The sequence below is a fragment of the Channa argus genome, chromosome 5 (assembly GCF_033026475.1).
Source record: "Channa argus isolate prfri chromosome 5, Channa argus male v1.0, whole genome shotgun sequence".
In the NCBI taxonomy this organism is placed as follows: Eukaryota; Metazoa; Chordata; class Actinopteri; order Anabantiformes; family Channidae; genus Channa; species Channa argus.
The window spans coordinates 21,133,627-21,151,465 of NC_090201.1; the positions used below are offsets into that span (position 1 = coordinate 21,133,627).

Consider the following 17,839-nt stretch of genomic DNA (forward strand, 5'->3'; position numbering starts at 1 on the left):
ATAAATGCTCATACCCAGACACAGATGATGCAGTGTGAAGTACTAACAAGCAAAGCGAGAGAGGGATTTTTTTTTTTCCAGTATCAGCATTAGAGTCAAATGCACAACCGAGCGCTATAGTATTCACATTAGTTACAGTACATTGTACATTATACTCACCTTGTTTCATAAACCATTAACTCTATCTAAATGCTGCATATAATGTGAATTTTTGTAGACATAAATCTTCTGTTAATAGAGAATCTCTTCTCAGTTATCCTCAATAATCATTTTTTTCAGAAGACATCAGCAATCCATAAGACCATCACCAAGATGATGAGGGGGTGCAAGATCATATGCAACACCATTTGGCATTTTTTCAGGGTTCGGTGTAGCTTAGTTTTACTTTATTGTCTAGATTATTAACATGGTGACCCTTACTTACTACAACATCTACACTTATTGGTTTAGTAAATTCAGAAAATAAATTCAGATAAATTTATTAAAATTAGTCTTACTTTTGAACATATTCTACATTATACTTGTGTGTGAAACTATTGGTCAAATATTTAATGAATCAACCAACAGGAAATTAGCTATTTGGACAACAGGTTATTCATTTTTCATCGAAAAAATAACAATATATAAATAATAAATAGAATGACATTTTATAGAGTAGACAATCATTTATAAAATAAACAATAGATTACTTAATAATATCATCTTTACAACTCCCGTTATGCAATTTATTAACAGTTTTAAAACACACTATAAGGTGTGTGTAAATCCCTAAATATTAAAATTTCCAGCAGCTGTACAGTAGCTGGTCTTTGCAACTCAGCCACTCACATTAGTCCATTTGCAGTTAGCCCAGTTATTTAAACACACTTTAGTACATTCTAGCAAATGAATGTACTGCTAGCATCAGGAACTTGTTATGGATTATCAGTTTGCAGAACTTTCACTTGGTTCTCTCAATTGTTTCTCATGTAATCTGATTACTTAGCTCCTTGTAGTGTAGGTAGGCCACATTCTGCAAATGTGTTTTTTTTTTTTCATTGTTGAGTGGTTGAACTGTTATTTCTTTGTTGTTTATCAAGCTGGTCCAAAACTACTTGCCCAAGTGAGATTAATAAGTATTATTGTATTATAAGTTTGCCAGGCAGCCATCGAAACAACCCTTTCCAGGAGGATAATGCAGTAGCCCCCCAAGAAACAGCACTTCTGTCTTTATTTTAATCTTGAAATGCTCACTCCAAATTACAAAGTCAGAGGAGTAGAACCAGAGAAATTCGTTTTCCTCATTTCTCGATGTCCAATAACTCTCAGGCGAGTGGGTAAGACACATTGGAGGTGGACCGTGTGTGTGTGTATGTGTATGTGCGCATGTGTCTGTGTGTCAGTGTGTGTCAGTGAAGCGCTTCCAAAGATGCCAGAGCCAATCACCAGAAGGGAATTTAGTGCCTCTTTGCTTCCTGCTCCAGTGGGCAGATAAGATTATAGCATTTAGATTCAGAGGCAGACATTCTCTCACTTTAAGTTGTCTAGATCTACACCAGGTCTCTGCAAACTTCAGCAACATTATATCAACAACCTGCTGTTACCTTTCTCCTATAATTTAGTAGATGTGCTAAGTAAGACTTTCTAAGTAAATGTACATTTCACTTTGTTTGTATAATCATCTCCTAATGTAGCTTTTTATAATAATAATTCATATTCTTCTCATTATTATCTTTCCATACATACATCGATCTAGTATTTTTAACTGCTACCTACTATATCAGGGCCAACACAGAGAGACTGACAGAGACAGACTACTATTTAGGATTTAGTAATTTACAGTCTCCAATTACCTAACATGCAAGTCTTTGGACTGTGGGAAACAAATCAAGTACCTGGAGGAAACCACGCAAGCACGGGAACAAAATGCAAACTTTACACATAAGTCCGCAGTTGTCAGATGATTCAAACTGGGGACCTTCTAGCTGTGCAGTGGCAGAGCTAACCACTCCACCACTGTGTTGTTATTGTTAATCTAATCTGATATGTAATTATTGTCATTCTCCTGGAGTAGATTTGAGGCCTGCTTCATTACCTCAGACTGTAAGAACTTAAATGTATGTGCAACAATTTTACAATGGCTGGGCACTTCATTAGGGACACCTACAATTTTTCAAATTTCCGAGTTTATATGTGGAACTTTAAAAAGATGATAATTCTTTCTGTTTATTATTGAGGTCATAGTGAGAGGTGGAAGATGTACTTGTCATTCAGAAGTGGTTCTAATGTTTAACCTGAAATGATCTACCCACTTGATATAGTCGTAATTCTGTCAGCCATGGGCTGAGCTGTAATCTTATTATCTGTTGTTAACAGAGTTGGGGTTGGGTGGGGGCTCTGCAGTGATGGGGATCTCCACAGGGCAGATTACCTCTGCATTATCCACTCAGAATAGAACATTATCACCTATTGCGAGCCAGAGGTGGCAATTGATCCAATCAGATTGTCCCCGTAGTGATGCAGGCCACTCCCATCATCACTTAATTACAGAGACGATGAGACACTTTACCTCAGTGGGCAGAGCTGGTGCAGCCTTTTGGTCTGCTTCTGTCCTACAACTGTGGGTCCACAGTGCCACAATTTAAACACAAGCAGGAATTCTACTAGTCTCACTCACTGCAGGTCAATTGATGCCTCATAACATAACAACTCAGGCTTGTTCTGAAGTCTGTCAGTATTTTCCACAAGTAGAATTATTTATTCAACGCATTTTATGCTTATTTTAATTACGACCTTTACTGAGTTTGACAAAAGAAGACTGATTTCACATTCATCACTTGAAGTTTTTTTTCTGTTCACATTATGACTTGGCCATGGTTCACTATGCAACTTACACAAGTGTGATATGGAAACTTTAGCATATGTTTTGTATACGAATGGCCTTTTGAATAAACAAAAATTTTATTTTTTGCAGTTCATTTGATAAAATTAGTCATTTCATTATAAAACAGAAGGCAGTTTGGTGTTTTTGGTAAAATTCCATATCACAAAAATATTGGACACCTCTGCAGTATTACATGTTCTATTTAACGGTCATGTAAGAATGGAGCCAATCCCTACTAACAGATTGGAGAATAAGATTCAAAGTTTGTTTCTCTGTCATGTTTGTTGAAGCATACAGTATATATATCGTGATTTGTTAGCACAATTGCATTTTTTGGTTGTTTTACTATTTTTTGCTGCTGATAACTTTAGTAATTAATGCTTAACTGCTTTAATTTTTTACTACTATATATATATATATATAAGTTGCAATTATGACAGTGCAGTTTTTTTGGCATTGAATTTAGATATCTGTTTAATAAAAATAAATGATTAAAATTAAATACTGTTACCAAAGATATTACTTGATATTTATGAATCTAGCTTCTCCTAATCACATTAATGACAATATTGGACATTTTAATTATGAATTGGATACTATTTAACAGACGAGCATGACACTGGGACTAATAGAAACTACAATAATTAAGTATTAATTACTGTGACATTTATTACCCATGTTCTTCATTTTCCTTATATTACATTTGCTTTTCACTTGGGGGCTGTAGAATCTGTATTAGTCAAATTAAAACCACAGTTGTTAAGTTAATATTAATTTATTACCTTACTGTTGATTTGCTTATACATTGCATAGCTTTCAGTATTACACTGAATCGGACAGGTCACAGAGCATGGCATTACACTGGCATGCCCAGAACTTATCAAATTATTATTAACATGTTGGACAGAAAATAATAATTGTGATTACACTTATATTACACACATATCAGATTTTGCTATTGTGTGTTTTTGTTTTTTACTTAATTTTTTAATAGTCCCCCATGATTATTTTTTATAGGATTGTCCCTGAATTATTGTGTGCTTATACAGTATGTCATCCGTCTTGATTTCTTTTCTGATGCCTGTCAAAATGGACTAAACAATGACCATGTATAAAAGATTTAGCAGTACCTCCAGGATGTTGTGGTCACAAGTAAATGGTAAATGGTAAATAGTCTGCACTTATATAGCACTTTTTTACCTATTGGCGCTCAAAGCGCTTTACACTGCTTCTTATTCACCCATTCACACTAACAATCACACACACACTCACACACCGATGGGGAAGCTGCTATGCAGCTGGCCAACGCTCACCGGGAGCAACTAAGTTGGGATTCAATATCTTGCTCAAGGACACGGGTTCAGGGTCTTATACTTCAACATGTGACCGGAGGAGCCGGGGATCGAACCAACAACTGTGACATTGGTCCGCTCTGCCTTCCTGCGCCACAGTTGCCCAAAAGTACAGCCCAAATTTAAAAAGATTTGAGCGAAAAAATCAGATGGTGAAACTGAGATATTTTACCATTTCATGGATGGCAGCAACACGTCTCAAAAAAGTTGGAACAGAGGAAACAAAAAGCAGGAAAAGTAATTGCTTTAAATAAAAAAACTAATGGAGGAGCATTTGGCAACTAATTTGGTCAGTAAATTAACAGGTCGGTAACATGACTGGGTATAAAAGGAGCATTTCAGAGAGGCAGAGCCTCTCAAATGTACGAATGGGCAGAGGTTCATCAATCTCTGGAAAAAAAAATGTTCCTCAATGTAAAATTGCGAAGACTTTGAAGATCCCACCATCTACAATATATTATCAATAAAAGATTCAGAGAGTCAGGAGGAATCTCTGTGTGCAAGAGACAAGGCTGAAGGTCAAAACTGGATGTCATGATCTTTGAACCCTCAGGTGGCACTGCATTAAAAACAGGCATGATTATCTACTGGACATCACTGCATGGGCTCAGGAACACTTCCAGAAATCACTGTGTGTGAGCACTGCTAGTTAAAGTAAAAAATTGCTAGTTAAAGCTGTATCGTGCAAAGAAGAAGCCAAACAGAATGTGAATACGATACTGAAACACTGCCATGTTCTCTGGGCCAAAGCTCATTTGAAATGTTCTAAGGCAAAATGGAAAACTGTTCTCTAGTAAGATAAATCCAAATTTGAAATTCTTTTTGGAAAACATGGACACTGTGTCCCGCAGACTAAAGAGGAGACAGAACATCTTATAATTAAAAATATTATAAGGTCCTTTTAAGGTACAGGTTTGATGAAAACTCCAATATAGGACAAACAAGATTTTTATAGCTTTAAATACTGCAGAATCACTTATTGATCCATCATGACTTACCACTAGGCTTCCCGTCCATTTGTTTGACCACAAAGATGAGGTACAGTCCTTCATGCTTTCCCAACAGTTACTTTGGAACACATGCCTTAGTATCTATGTGCACAACAAGTTCCATTTTGATGTAACAGACATAATACGAGCTGCTTGAGTTTGTTTTTTCTGTCAAGCTGAGCTGTTGCCTAAGTGGATGGTAAAAGAAGAGATAAAAATAGTTTCTCAGTAGATAGTTGTAGCTGAAAATGAGCACAGATTTTGAGTGCAGCAAATGCTCCTTCTCTCACAAGGGTGGGGTTGGCCAGACTGGGGCACACTATCAAAATATCAAAATAGTGTGAGTCATTGGTTTAAAAGGTTTTAAACTCAATTTTATTAGCCTTTTTGGAAATAATGGGCTGTTGTAATAATAGTTGGTTAGTTGTGTGCTTATAAAATGTTCTATGTCATACGTGACTTATCTACTAATTTTAACTGCAAATACTCATAAACAAATATTAGCAAAGAGTTGGAGAGAGGGAAAAATCTATCCTTTGCAGGGATTGTTTGCCTAGTTGCAACTGCTACAAATTTCTATTGGCAAAACATAGAAAATACCTTAAATGTGCATAATAATGACATGTTTGTATTTATAATAGTGATTTAGTTTTTCTGTTGCTGAAAGTTCTGTCATGTACCTACCACCTTGTCGTTCTGGCAGCAGGTGGAGCCCGGGGCCACCCCTCTGGCCCAGCCCCTGTTCCCCTGTTAGTAAGCCATCTTGCTATTTCTTCTACTCTTCACTTAAATCTACATTAATAAATGCACTCGACACAAAGGATGTTTCAGTCTTAGCACATCATTGTGTTTATTTTGAGAAAAAGATTCATTGCCACAAACACATAGTTGTGGCAACAGTCATTTCTTGTAATCTAATCTTGTCCTTTGACTAATGGCTATTTGGTGGTTAAGTATTTGATCTCTGTTAGCCAGTTGCTGAGTATCTTTTAAGATAATTAACCCCATGTGTCCAAACTGGTCCTAAAGGTCTGCATAGAGTAGTTTTTTTGATCATAACTGGCTTAAATGCAGAACGCATTGGGCTATACTGAATACTTATTTAATGCCTGAGTGCCCCTGCTCCCAAATGCAGTCGAGTATTTTTGGTGAAAATGTCAGCTTAGTGCAGACTATAGGTGAACTGTAGCAGGCCTGACAGAAATAGAAACAAATGCCAATGTGCCTTAAAACTGACATGAGAGTAATGTGGGAACGGTAATGAGGCGACCTTTCAGGAGGAACACTGTGTTTTAAGGACACGAGTGAAGGAAACATTTCTCAGATATGTCAGAAATCAAACAAGACCTTTTAAAAACAAGAGTATGGCCTAATTTATTAACTTATTTTACTCTCTTCGTTTTGCTTGCTATGAGCAAAATTCATTTGTAATTTAATCTGTTGGTATGTTGCTTATGACACCTCTCCTTAGTTCGGGTCACAAAACATTTTGTCTCATAATTTCTGACCTGCTTGTGTGCATGGCCAATACATTTGTACAGCTGCACAGGAGCACAACAGATAAACGATGACCTTTTTAAAGCTCACTAGATTTCAACCTCATATTCTGTGGCCGTTTTTATCAGAAGTAGTGCATTAGAAACCAGACAGAGTTCACACCTGGATTCTAAAAATATGCGTTGCTGGATACTATTAGATTTACATCTTCAGATTTTAGCACCTTTCGACAACTGCCCCCTACAAAGGGTATGTTGAATTTATGCCTCTGTTCGAATTTAGTTTACCTAGAAAACTAAAACAAACTTTTACATGTAACTACATTGTGTGTGTTCATTTTGATTGTGTTGTGTTACATGTGCTACATAATCCCATACCAACATTTTGTGGTGGTGCAATTTCATTCCTAATTTTAAGAGTAGGTATTAAGAGAAGTTTGTTAATAATGTTAACTTTGGAAATCATTCATATCTCAACTCAGATGTAGGACAGCTCCAGAGATGTCCTAACTGGTTATGAGTAGCTTTGAGATGCTGTTTAGACAGAGATGGGTGTGACGACATGGTGTTCATTAAAAGATGCCCTGTGAGTAGTTTTTGTGACAAATTTTGTACAGGATATGATTGGTCCATCAGGACGAACACAAGCTCTGCACATAGCAATTAAACATAGTAACTTTACAACTTTTAATTATTTGGGAAGATGCAGGGCGTCTGTCACAGGTTTGGCTATAAAATCGTCTATATTTATTCATTCATTTTCCCTCCCCATGTCATGAAATCAAACAGAACCAGGTTATATTTATTTAGATTAGTTTAACCAGCACCTGTGGCATACATTTAAAAAAAAAAAAAAAAGTTAAACACCCTATGCACTGATGAAAACTCATTCGAACATGAATCGCAAAAATTATTACAGTATTACCTATGAAGTTGTTGTGGATGCAGATTTTTGCTCCTTCTTTGGAAAAATATTAGTTACACACAGATACACAGACACACAAACACACTACAGTAAAAGCAGACTCCAGTTAAAATTTTCTTTACAGCCGACTTTTTGATTTGGTTTAGCAGGAAAAAGTGTAAACTGTAACTACCAACATTAAAAATGGCTCTTTTGCTTTTAGCTATGCCAGGAAGCTAAGCCAATTAGCCAGCATGCATATTAGCAGAAACCTGGCCCTGGCAGATCTAAATGGAACGCAGCCATTATTAATGTAACACCTGTTTGAGAAGTCAATATAACTGCCAAGTTCTGTTGACAATTATATTATAAATCTAAATGTAGACAGATTTTACTGAAAAGATGCTGGTACTGAGTATGAATGACACGAAGATAGAATTAGCTCTGCATATTTTTTGTATTTAGACACTGTTGTTCTATGGTAGTGCAGCACCACCTTGGGGTCCTTGCATTAGGGTCATCTGCATCTCAACATGTTTAGCATTATTCTAGCATTGAAAGCCAAGAACTAAGAAATGGTTTTCTGCTCTGCAAGGGTGGTAGTTTATTTAATGTAGGTGTATGTATAAAATTATCCAGCCAAAGTAGAAAGTCTATAAAAATTTCAAAGCCCACACACCTATAAGCCTACAGTAACCCCTTAAAACCTTTCTACTTTAGAACTGCAGGCAGAACATTATACAAGAGGACCAAATTTATATATTTCAACAGAGAAATAAATAGATAATTTTAACCCTCCTGAAAGTGGTGCAGAAGCTGACATTCGTTAGGGATATAAAAGAGTAATGTTCCAGTTGTGGACATTTATTTTTAAAGGCATCCACTGCATTTTATTTCTACAAATGTCCCAAATATGGCTGGCAACTCCTCACTAAAGATAATCCCTCTGATCATGAAGCCTGAACCAAACATTGATTTGTGTTACACTGGATGAATCGCCCCCTTTCTATCTGAGTCAAGTGTCTCCTCTCTGACGTAAACAGATGTTCTGTAAAGCAGCTTACATGAGCAGCCCACAAAAACCTTTAATATGTTGCTCCAAGAAAGGAATTGCCTATGGTACCTTGGGTTTTTGATATGATGTACCAGATCATTGGTGCTTTGTTTGAGGGATGTTTGGCTGCTTCTTATAAAATTACCATCAGACAGTTTAATTAGGCCTTCTATCATTAGTATTATGGATGGTCAGAAAACTTGCGACTCTTTGGCTAAACTGCCCATTTTGCCTGCATACAGTAGGTATATTAGTGTATTGCAGTTAAACATTATGTTTTACAGAGGATGCAGTGTTCTGATTTTAAGCAAACGGGAGTGGTGATCTTTTAGACTAGGCCAGAAGATGTGGAGGCATGTATAAAAATGAGCTCTCATTACTCTCTGTTCTCATTCAGGCTGATGCTCCTTGCTCTCAAAGTTGTTCATACACTTCATTTTTCTCTCTGTTGCTCTATTTCCTTTCTTGGGAGGAAATACAACTGGGTCAAATCTTCATTAGTCCTCCCTTTCTTTGGCAGCCTAAATGAAAAAATTGAGGGGGAAAAAAGGGGGGTGCTGTTGGATTTTAGGGAGATGAAATGGGCTTGTTCTTCTGCACAAAGACCCCTGCTGTAAATGCAAAGACCTGTACATCACAGCTTGTGTAACACTCAGTCCAAGAGCACTTGAAACATATCTCTGCTCTGTCAGTGCATCTTATCCACCATTGTATGCCTTTTTTTCTCTCTTGTAAAAGGTGCAGCTCACTGCTGCTTTTCTTCCTGCTGCGTCTTTATCTGAGATTTCAGCATGTACTGCCTGCTGCCACAACTCAATAGTTCTGTCAAGTTCACCTTTTTTAGTCTGAAAAATGTCAAAGTCTCCCTGTCTTTACTCATGAAAAATGGACATATACTTTACATGCAGCAGTATCTTCAACACTGGTGGAATCACAGCATAATTATAACACTTGATGAGGAATTTTTAATTAAAAAAAGAATAATAGGGACCTCTGTATTATATTTAATGAACAGTAAACCTTTTCAGTTTTTTCATAAATCTGTCCTAAAACCTTTGTGTTTATGCAGAAATACAGAATATTCTTTAGGGTTCCAAAAATATAAGCACTGCTGTATCTTTATATAGTAATTAAATGAACATATGGTATCATATTTTACACATAAAATTCAGCATTTGAGTCGCAGAATGTTATTTGCTTTGCGAGGCCACATCTGGGTAAACAGGGATTCTCAGGACTGAGAGTTTTAAAATCCTAACAAGATTTTAAAAGATACATTTTGTTGATTGTTACACAGAATAGTGACGCACTTAAAATGACATTTGTGTCATTCTTACTATCCTTTAGTACACAAAGAACTACCTAAGCTTTATTTTCTTTGGCTAAGGCTCAGCTGTTGCTGTATTTATCTAGGTTTAATACAGCACATTAATTTAGAACACCACACAAACACATTTATCATGGTTGTCTAATTAAACTGTCGGCTAAAGGCTAATCCACATGTTAAACCAATCAAACGCTGGGATTTTTAGTGGCCACAATGCAGTGTCTTTCTTTTTTCTTTTTTTTCTTTTTTGAGTATGAATAGCCATCAATACAAATATTCTCAACACACACGTTTTACACGTTTTTTTAACCAGTACAGAGATAAATGCGCTTGAAATGAGTAAATACTAGAAGTCATACATCAGTATTTAAACTTAAGGCTTAGACACCACAAAGGTAGTTGTGTGTATAAGATGGAGTTTCAGTAAAAGGAAAGGTGCAAGTATTTATCTGCTTTATATAATATTGCATCTCCTCAGATGCAATGTCAGTTTTCCTTTTCTTCACAGTTGTACTGTAGACTTTGCTTCTGTTCTTTGCATGTTAAAACTGCCATATTTTGCCGCATGAATAGGCAATTACAAAGACAACCCTGAGATTGGCCGACAGGTCCTAATAAATAAACCAGGTTTAGAGGAAACAACCGCACAGCTCTGCTGTGTTGTAACACTGATGGACAACTTTGAGCACCTTATTCTTCCTGTGAAGGCTACAAGAAGTTCTCTCACACCTTGAAAACAAAGTGTTGTCAGCTGTGGGGCTTATTACTCATATTTCATATTTTCAGATTAATTACTTAACAACCCCTCTGAAGTCCAACAGGTTTTGCCAAACTTGAAAATTTCCTGGCACCCAATTTCCTTTACTCTAAGTCATGTAACAATACCCCACCAAATGTGGGATATCAAGAACTGAGTGACACATTCAGGGAGAGTTTTCAATAAGTCTTAAACATCCTGAATTAGTTTCTGCCCTTCTCCTTCTCTTTGTTCTTCTACCACGTTTCCCTCTCAGGATTGTTTTTTCATATTGCAAAATCAGCCTATCATAAAGCTATCAGCTATTATCAGATTGTTTGTGAAGGACAAAGTGGAAAAAGCAGGTTTATTTAATAAAGAGAATTTACACAGTAGGTGTAAACTCAACTTGGCTGTGCCAGGTAAACTGACGGACGGGAGTAGATCAAATCATCCAGCCTCTCTTAAATAACATCCATTATCGTCCACAGTCGACTGTAAATTACCTCTCAAGAGACCAGGGCTGAATTCAAACAGTTACTATGTATTTTTCTTGAGCCCATCCTAGCACAATGTCATCCATATAAACCTACTGCCGTATCCTTTAGTGTACGTGCATGTGTGCATGTTTGTTTGTCCTCGGGCTTGCTGTAGGAGGTTATTAGGGAGCTTTTTGAGCCTGGGTCTGATCCGATTTACAGTTGAGATAGAGAACAAGACACATGGGAAATCTAATCGAGCTGCACTCATCAGCAGAAGTGCTTCAATATTGTTCTAACAAAGTGCATTCTCAAATTCTTTCACCATGGCTCTGCACTAACTCTGTCCAATCAGATCCATGCTATGTTTACTGAAGTCATTTTAATGTTTGCGTGTTTCACTCCCAAAATGGCTCAGACAGAGAAGCAAAATGCATTATTGATGAACATGCAGCTTCAATTAGATTTCTGCAACCATTATCAAGTAAAGATTTGACTTAAGATGACTTTTGTTTTGGCGGATTTGTGATGAACAACATTGTTGTAAAATGTCTAAATCGACATTAAGCCATGCTTGGCTAAGGCAAACACAAACATCTTCACTTTGGGATGAAAACGGCTGCTTAGATGTGTCTAATGCAAATGCTGAGTGAGCCATTTCTGACAGATTTTTGACAGATCAAGACGGCCTGTGTTTTGCATTATTTAACTGCCTCCTCACTTAGAATATTTTTAATTTCAGACACTGAGGGAATTCAGTGAGAATATTACAGATGCTGTTTGATTTCAAAAGTTTTGACGCCTGCTCTAGCTATAAACTTGGATATGAGTAGCAAAAACCTGAATTTTAATCTTTCTGAAATTTCTTTTAATTTATAGTTTTCTTTTTTCTTTCTTAATTTTTTTCTATTGTGTGTCCAGTTGGAATGTAACGCTATGTCCAGTGATTGTTTCCTTTTTTTTTTTTTTTTTTTTTTTTTTATGTTTTAAAATGCTTCCTGCCATTCTCAACATTTGGAGGTGTTCAGAAAGGACTGTAATGATCTGGCAGGAGCCCAAGATGCTCCATCACATAGGGAGATTAAGCTCTGCTGCTGATACGTTGATATGGCCTCTCTGTGCTGTAACAGTCAGAGTTGGGTATTTGAGCAACTAATTGATAGGTCTTTGTACTGAAAACTGGATCTGAACTTCAACTGATCCAAAAATGTATTATTTTTAAAATTACAGAAACTGATTAAGTCAAATTTAATTCTATATCTTATCTTTTCCATTTGTAGGCAATAACCTGGTGGGCTGTCACTCAAAAGCTTGTTACATAATTGGAAAAAGAACCGTTAAAAGTCTGTTTATAACAAAGCAGAGGGATGTTGCTTTGAAGAGACTTCCACTGCGGACAGAATAAAAAAGAAAGAAATCCTAAAAAATGTTTATGCCAAGCATCTTGTGGAGACTTCAGGAGGTCACTCCACCCACCTAAGTATGATAAATAAGCCCTGAAATATCACAACTTCTAAACACTGTTTTTCGTACAAATGCACTTGGCGATCTTTAGGTGTGCTGTTTTTAATTTTATTAACTTTGGACAGAACAAGGCTGGTTGTTTCCCAGTATTACCTGTATTTATGCTAAACTAAAACGAGTGTCTAGCTCCAGAACATTCAGTCGTTAAGTGTGTTGCCCGCGGTTTACTTCTTTTTTAGGATTTGTGCCACCTCCAGACTGTCAGAGACTAGAAATCTGTGATAGTTTGTCAAAAACAGGGCAGTTCACACACAGTCTTTGCTAGTCTTCAGGTGTGTCCAGAGCTTAAGCTAATCTTCTGCTAACTGTCAATGTATGTTTACCCTGCAGACAAAAAGCTGGTATCTTCTCATCTACATTTTGATCAGAAACTTAATAAGCATTTTCCACAATGTTGACCTATTCCTTTAAATATGCAATTTAACTGTGAGACTAGACTGTGGGAGATTAATGAGGAGAGCTTCAGAACATACTAATCAAGGAGAAATTGTTAAAATTGATTGGTTTGTAGGGGGAGCCCTGCTGAAAAAGGATTCCTGCTTTGCTGCCAGTGCTGTTCGATGGCTCATGGTCACAGGAGCCTTCAATAGTTCCTCTTCACATTATGTTGTTTTTAAGATGAAAAAAAAAAAGAAGAAAAAATATAATAATAATATAATATAATATATATATATATATAATATATATGTTTTGTTGGTGTGGTGTTGAGTACAGTCTATTTCAGCATCACCTCAGATGTGTTGGCAGTGTGACCACAGCACACTAACTCCTCCTTAGTTCCTCACTGAGTTGATTAGAAGACATACAGTCTTTTTGCCAAAAGTCCTACGTGATTGTTTTCCTTTTTATTACTTAGCTCACATCCATTTACTTCTCGTATCCATTATTGTCCAGCACACTCTGTCTCACCTCCCACCTCTTTCCTCTCCATCCCTACACTTTTTCATGACACAAGGTCAGAAGAAGTCAGCAAGCCCTGCTCAGAAGCTTAATTTAATATCTTTTGACCATGGTTTGTCATTGTTGAAAGCATTTTGAGTGTTTTTCTCTGCTTCATTAGTAGCCTTTTGAGTAATGCTATAGGACCTTAGCAGGGCTCTGCTTAGTAAAACGTCCCTCAAAAACAGTTGTTTTGGTTAGAGTCTGGTATAAGATCATGACATTTAAATGACCCTGCAACAGAGCCCTTGAAAATGTAAATTTGGCCTTTTTTGCTTCAAAAACCCTTTTGAAAATCGTTCTTTGAAAGGTGATTAATTGGTAGGAGTACTCCTCAGAGGGAATCGTGCCATACAGACAAAATTGCACATGCACACATAGCTGGCTCATACACATCTAATCAAGCACAGATAACATGTACTGTACAGTACAAATACAGGAAAATGTGAGTCACACATCTGCATTTAGCCATTAAAGCATCAAGCCTGTGTCAGTACCTCTCTCTCTCTCTCTCTGTCTCTGTCTCTGTCTCTGTCTCTGTCTCTGTCTCTGTCTCTGTGTCTCTCCCTTCTCTCTGTTTCTCTCTCCCCCCCCTCCCTGGGTTGAGACTTGTGTGGATATACTGTTTACTCCCTCTCACTCAGGTGTATCTACTGTCTTCAGATCTGAGTACATGCAAAGAATACTGCCCACAGATTTTTTTGAAATTGTATTATAATGATTTTATGAAAGCTTGAATTTAACATATTCATAAAACATATTGGAAACTAATGTGAATCTGCTGAATTGTATAAGGTCTATAATAGCCTTGGAATATAAGTTGTTAGTTAGCATAAGTAGAAAACAGTACAAGAGCACCCTCTTGCACTTCAACCCCTGAACAATGAGTTCTACAGTGAACAGTGCGTTTTATTTTTTGTTAAATTTGGTTGTGTTTTATTGGAAACACAATCCTAGCCATGTTCATCACAGATTTACTTCATTGAATGTGTGCTATTGTAAATCCCTGAATAGAAAAACTGCATTTGAAAGTGTATTGAGTGTTGACATTTTACCTCCAACTACTGAAGCTGAAAATAACTTTTTAATAATGTTTTCTGACATTATTCCATTTCAAAAATGTGTATGAGGTCCCACCTTGTAACAGTCTGCCATGACATCTTCTGGTGTTACCAGCACACCTTCTTTGATTTTGAAAAGTGTAACTGAGCCTTTTGTTCGTACTCCTTTCTGGAAAACAGCTGCTGTGCCAGCAGGTCCCACTGCTCCAGTGCGCTCGGCACACGTTTTCCATCTTTATTCAAACTTTTCTACCTCTTTTTCTTAAAACACAGTATTTCCGATGCGTTAGAGGACTATATATTTGATCTTTATAACAACAGTTTTACAGGCCAAATCAATTTTTTTTTTTTTTTATCTTTTAGATGCCATTATCTTTTGTGTATCAATTATTGTATTAGGTGTTATTGAAAAGTTTACTTACAGTATAGGAATATAGGGTGAGGATAAATGACAAGTGCCCAAGTCTTTTTTAACATTCAGTCGACTGGTGTGGATGGCAAATTAATGCAATTGGCCACTTTTGTGTTAATTAAAAAATAAATCTGGTTGTAGATGGCTGCAATCATCTACAACCAGATTTATTTTTTTCTTAACACAATGAGGATAAGTTATTTGACCTAAAAGGATAATCCTAAAACCTTTGCTGCTGTGTGGTACTGTGGGTTGATACTGAATAAATCAGTAAAATCTTCCCAGGCAGCTTTTTTTCCTACAAAAATATCTGCTCTTTGCAATGCAACAAATAGATATATCCAGACTACAGCATTTTATTTCACTGTGTTATGATGAAGCACTTTTTCAAGGTCATTGTGTTGTCTAACAAGACATTACATTGATCAATAACCTAAAACAAGAAATTACTCAAATTTACAGCACTGCTGGCCTTTTGCCTTCCTTGTTCCCCTCCTAATCAAAAAATATTGCAGAGATTTGGCAGCATTTTAACTAACGTCAGCTGGTTTGGTCGTGTGCAAAATAAGTTTTCGATTCAGTCAGCCAGCTCATATGGAAGTGTTATGTTAATATGTAACTTCAGAGATTATTGTGACATTTATATCTGCACAGAGACAGACCTGTAGTGTCAACATACCTCCACCTCTCTTTGGAGGAAATATGTGTTGACAGGTGGATGCTGGAGTGGATGTCAGCTTATTAAATAATGTCAGAAAGCAACCCAGTAATTTTTTTGCATAAGCCAGTTTACACCCAAATGTGTCTGTCCCCACTAGTCAGTCATGTTACCAATTAAAATATTAGTGAGACTAACGGTAGCAAAACTCAAGGTCCTAAAAAGGGACAATAATTATTTTAGAGAATTTCTGGGGGAAACAAACCCTCTCAATGGAAGAGACTGGAATCAGAATACTTGCCATAGTATCTTTACTTTTGAAAACTGAAGCGATTAATCTAATATTTAAATAATAATTGTTATTCGGATTATCTCAACATTGATTTCATATTGTTTCCAGACATTTCCGCTCTACTGTAATGTGTTCTGTAAATGTAAATCAGTTTTCACTAACAAATACATTTTATTGGTCTTTTTCATAACAAATACAGTTGTTAATGTTTGAACGATTCACTCTTTGGTTTATGACATCCACCCTGCCTTTTGTGGAAGCAACATACAACATGATCTAGGGCGTATTTCTAACTATATTTATGAATATCAGTGGATTTTATATACACTTTCATGTCACTGTATACTCATTGCTTTGAACATAAAAATTAAATATGTAGAGAAGAGTCGGCAGAAATAGATACACAGTATATCACATAATGTAACCTAAATATTTGGAGGTTTAGGAGTTTCAGTCAAACAAAAGTAGGAATTTATTGTTGCCTAGGAAGAGTTGATATTTGGCTTTTTTGTTTTGATATTTCATAGACTAGATGATCAGTAATTATTAAGAAAATGTTTTACGGTAGAGGGTAGAGAATGTGAAGGGGACATCGTGCCATGTTAGGTGGGGATACTTGTGAGGATGCCCCTGTCTGTTGGTGAGATTAGGGGCAGTGTTTTGACTTTCTGTTCTGATTCTTAAAAATGTTGGTGAGTCCTGCTGCTATTGTGGGTCAGTATATATGTGTACATACATGTATGTATATAGTGCACAATGTAGTGTGTAGGGAAACCATGTTACAATTAGTACCTGCTCTGCCAAACTAATGGAAGGGATGCTGGCATAGTTATGACATATCGACTTTGGCTCAAAATAAAGCAAAGACTAAGCTGGTTTGCAGGGTTTGATGCTGGGTTGTGCTTACATAGGCCCTAAAACGTCACAAAAATACAGAAATATAGAGTATTTAAAAGAATAAATATTTTTGGCACATGTTAACAATTCTCATTGATGTACTGTAGCTTAATGTGCATGATATACAGCACAACCATGAACTAATCATCTCTCCATCCAATGATCACTGTAGCATCGTACCCTGTAACAATGACAGTTGCAAGGAGCCTATTTCTAGTATGGACTAATATGCATCTACATATAGCAGCTGGGAAACAATTAGCTTTACCAGAACTCTGGATGCAGTGGAGTGTCCTGTCAGCAAGGCACCTACTATTATATAAACATTGCTCAATATATTGTTAATAATGGTTATAATCTTTATTGTTTAATGCTGTTTACCTTCACATGCTGTAAAAACAGCAGTAATCTTCACCTGCCCAGCCACTGAAAAAAAGAAAATGGCAACAATTGAAAATAATTCAATTTTATTTTATTCCCTTCACATTTAACCATCAGGCAGCTCGCTTGGAACTATGCATAGTGTAATTTACATAAAGAAATAGAGAGCAGGTCATTCAGGACACAATTGAACCACCCAAATGTTTTAGCTCTGTAAATGGAAAAGCTCTTCTCCCTTGGATATTATAATTTAATTTGCGTGTCTTCTGTTGTTACAAACAAACTGCTGGTGATGGTGTGAGTACTAATGAACAAAGAGAGTATCTGTATACACAGCTCAGTGAAGAATTTTATTGCCAAGCTTCAAGGTATGGGTTCTTTGTCAAGGTAATTGTACCTTGACAAAACCAGTTTTATTTGAGACACTGGTAATAAATTTATTCACTGGAGCTGAGCGCGCAGTTAAATTTTTTCC

The 17,839-nt window shown here is 36.5% G+C and overlaps 1 protein-coding gene across 2 annotated transcripts in view; it reads left to right on the forward strand.

The window, feature by feature from the left end:
• Positions 1-17,839, forward strand: part of slc12a5a (solute carrier family 12 member 5a) — a 134,304-nt gene that overhangs the window by 33,048 nt on the left and 83,417 nt on the right. The gene's annotated exons all lie outside the window — the stretch shown is intronic.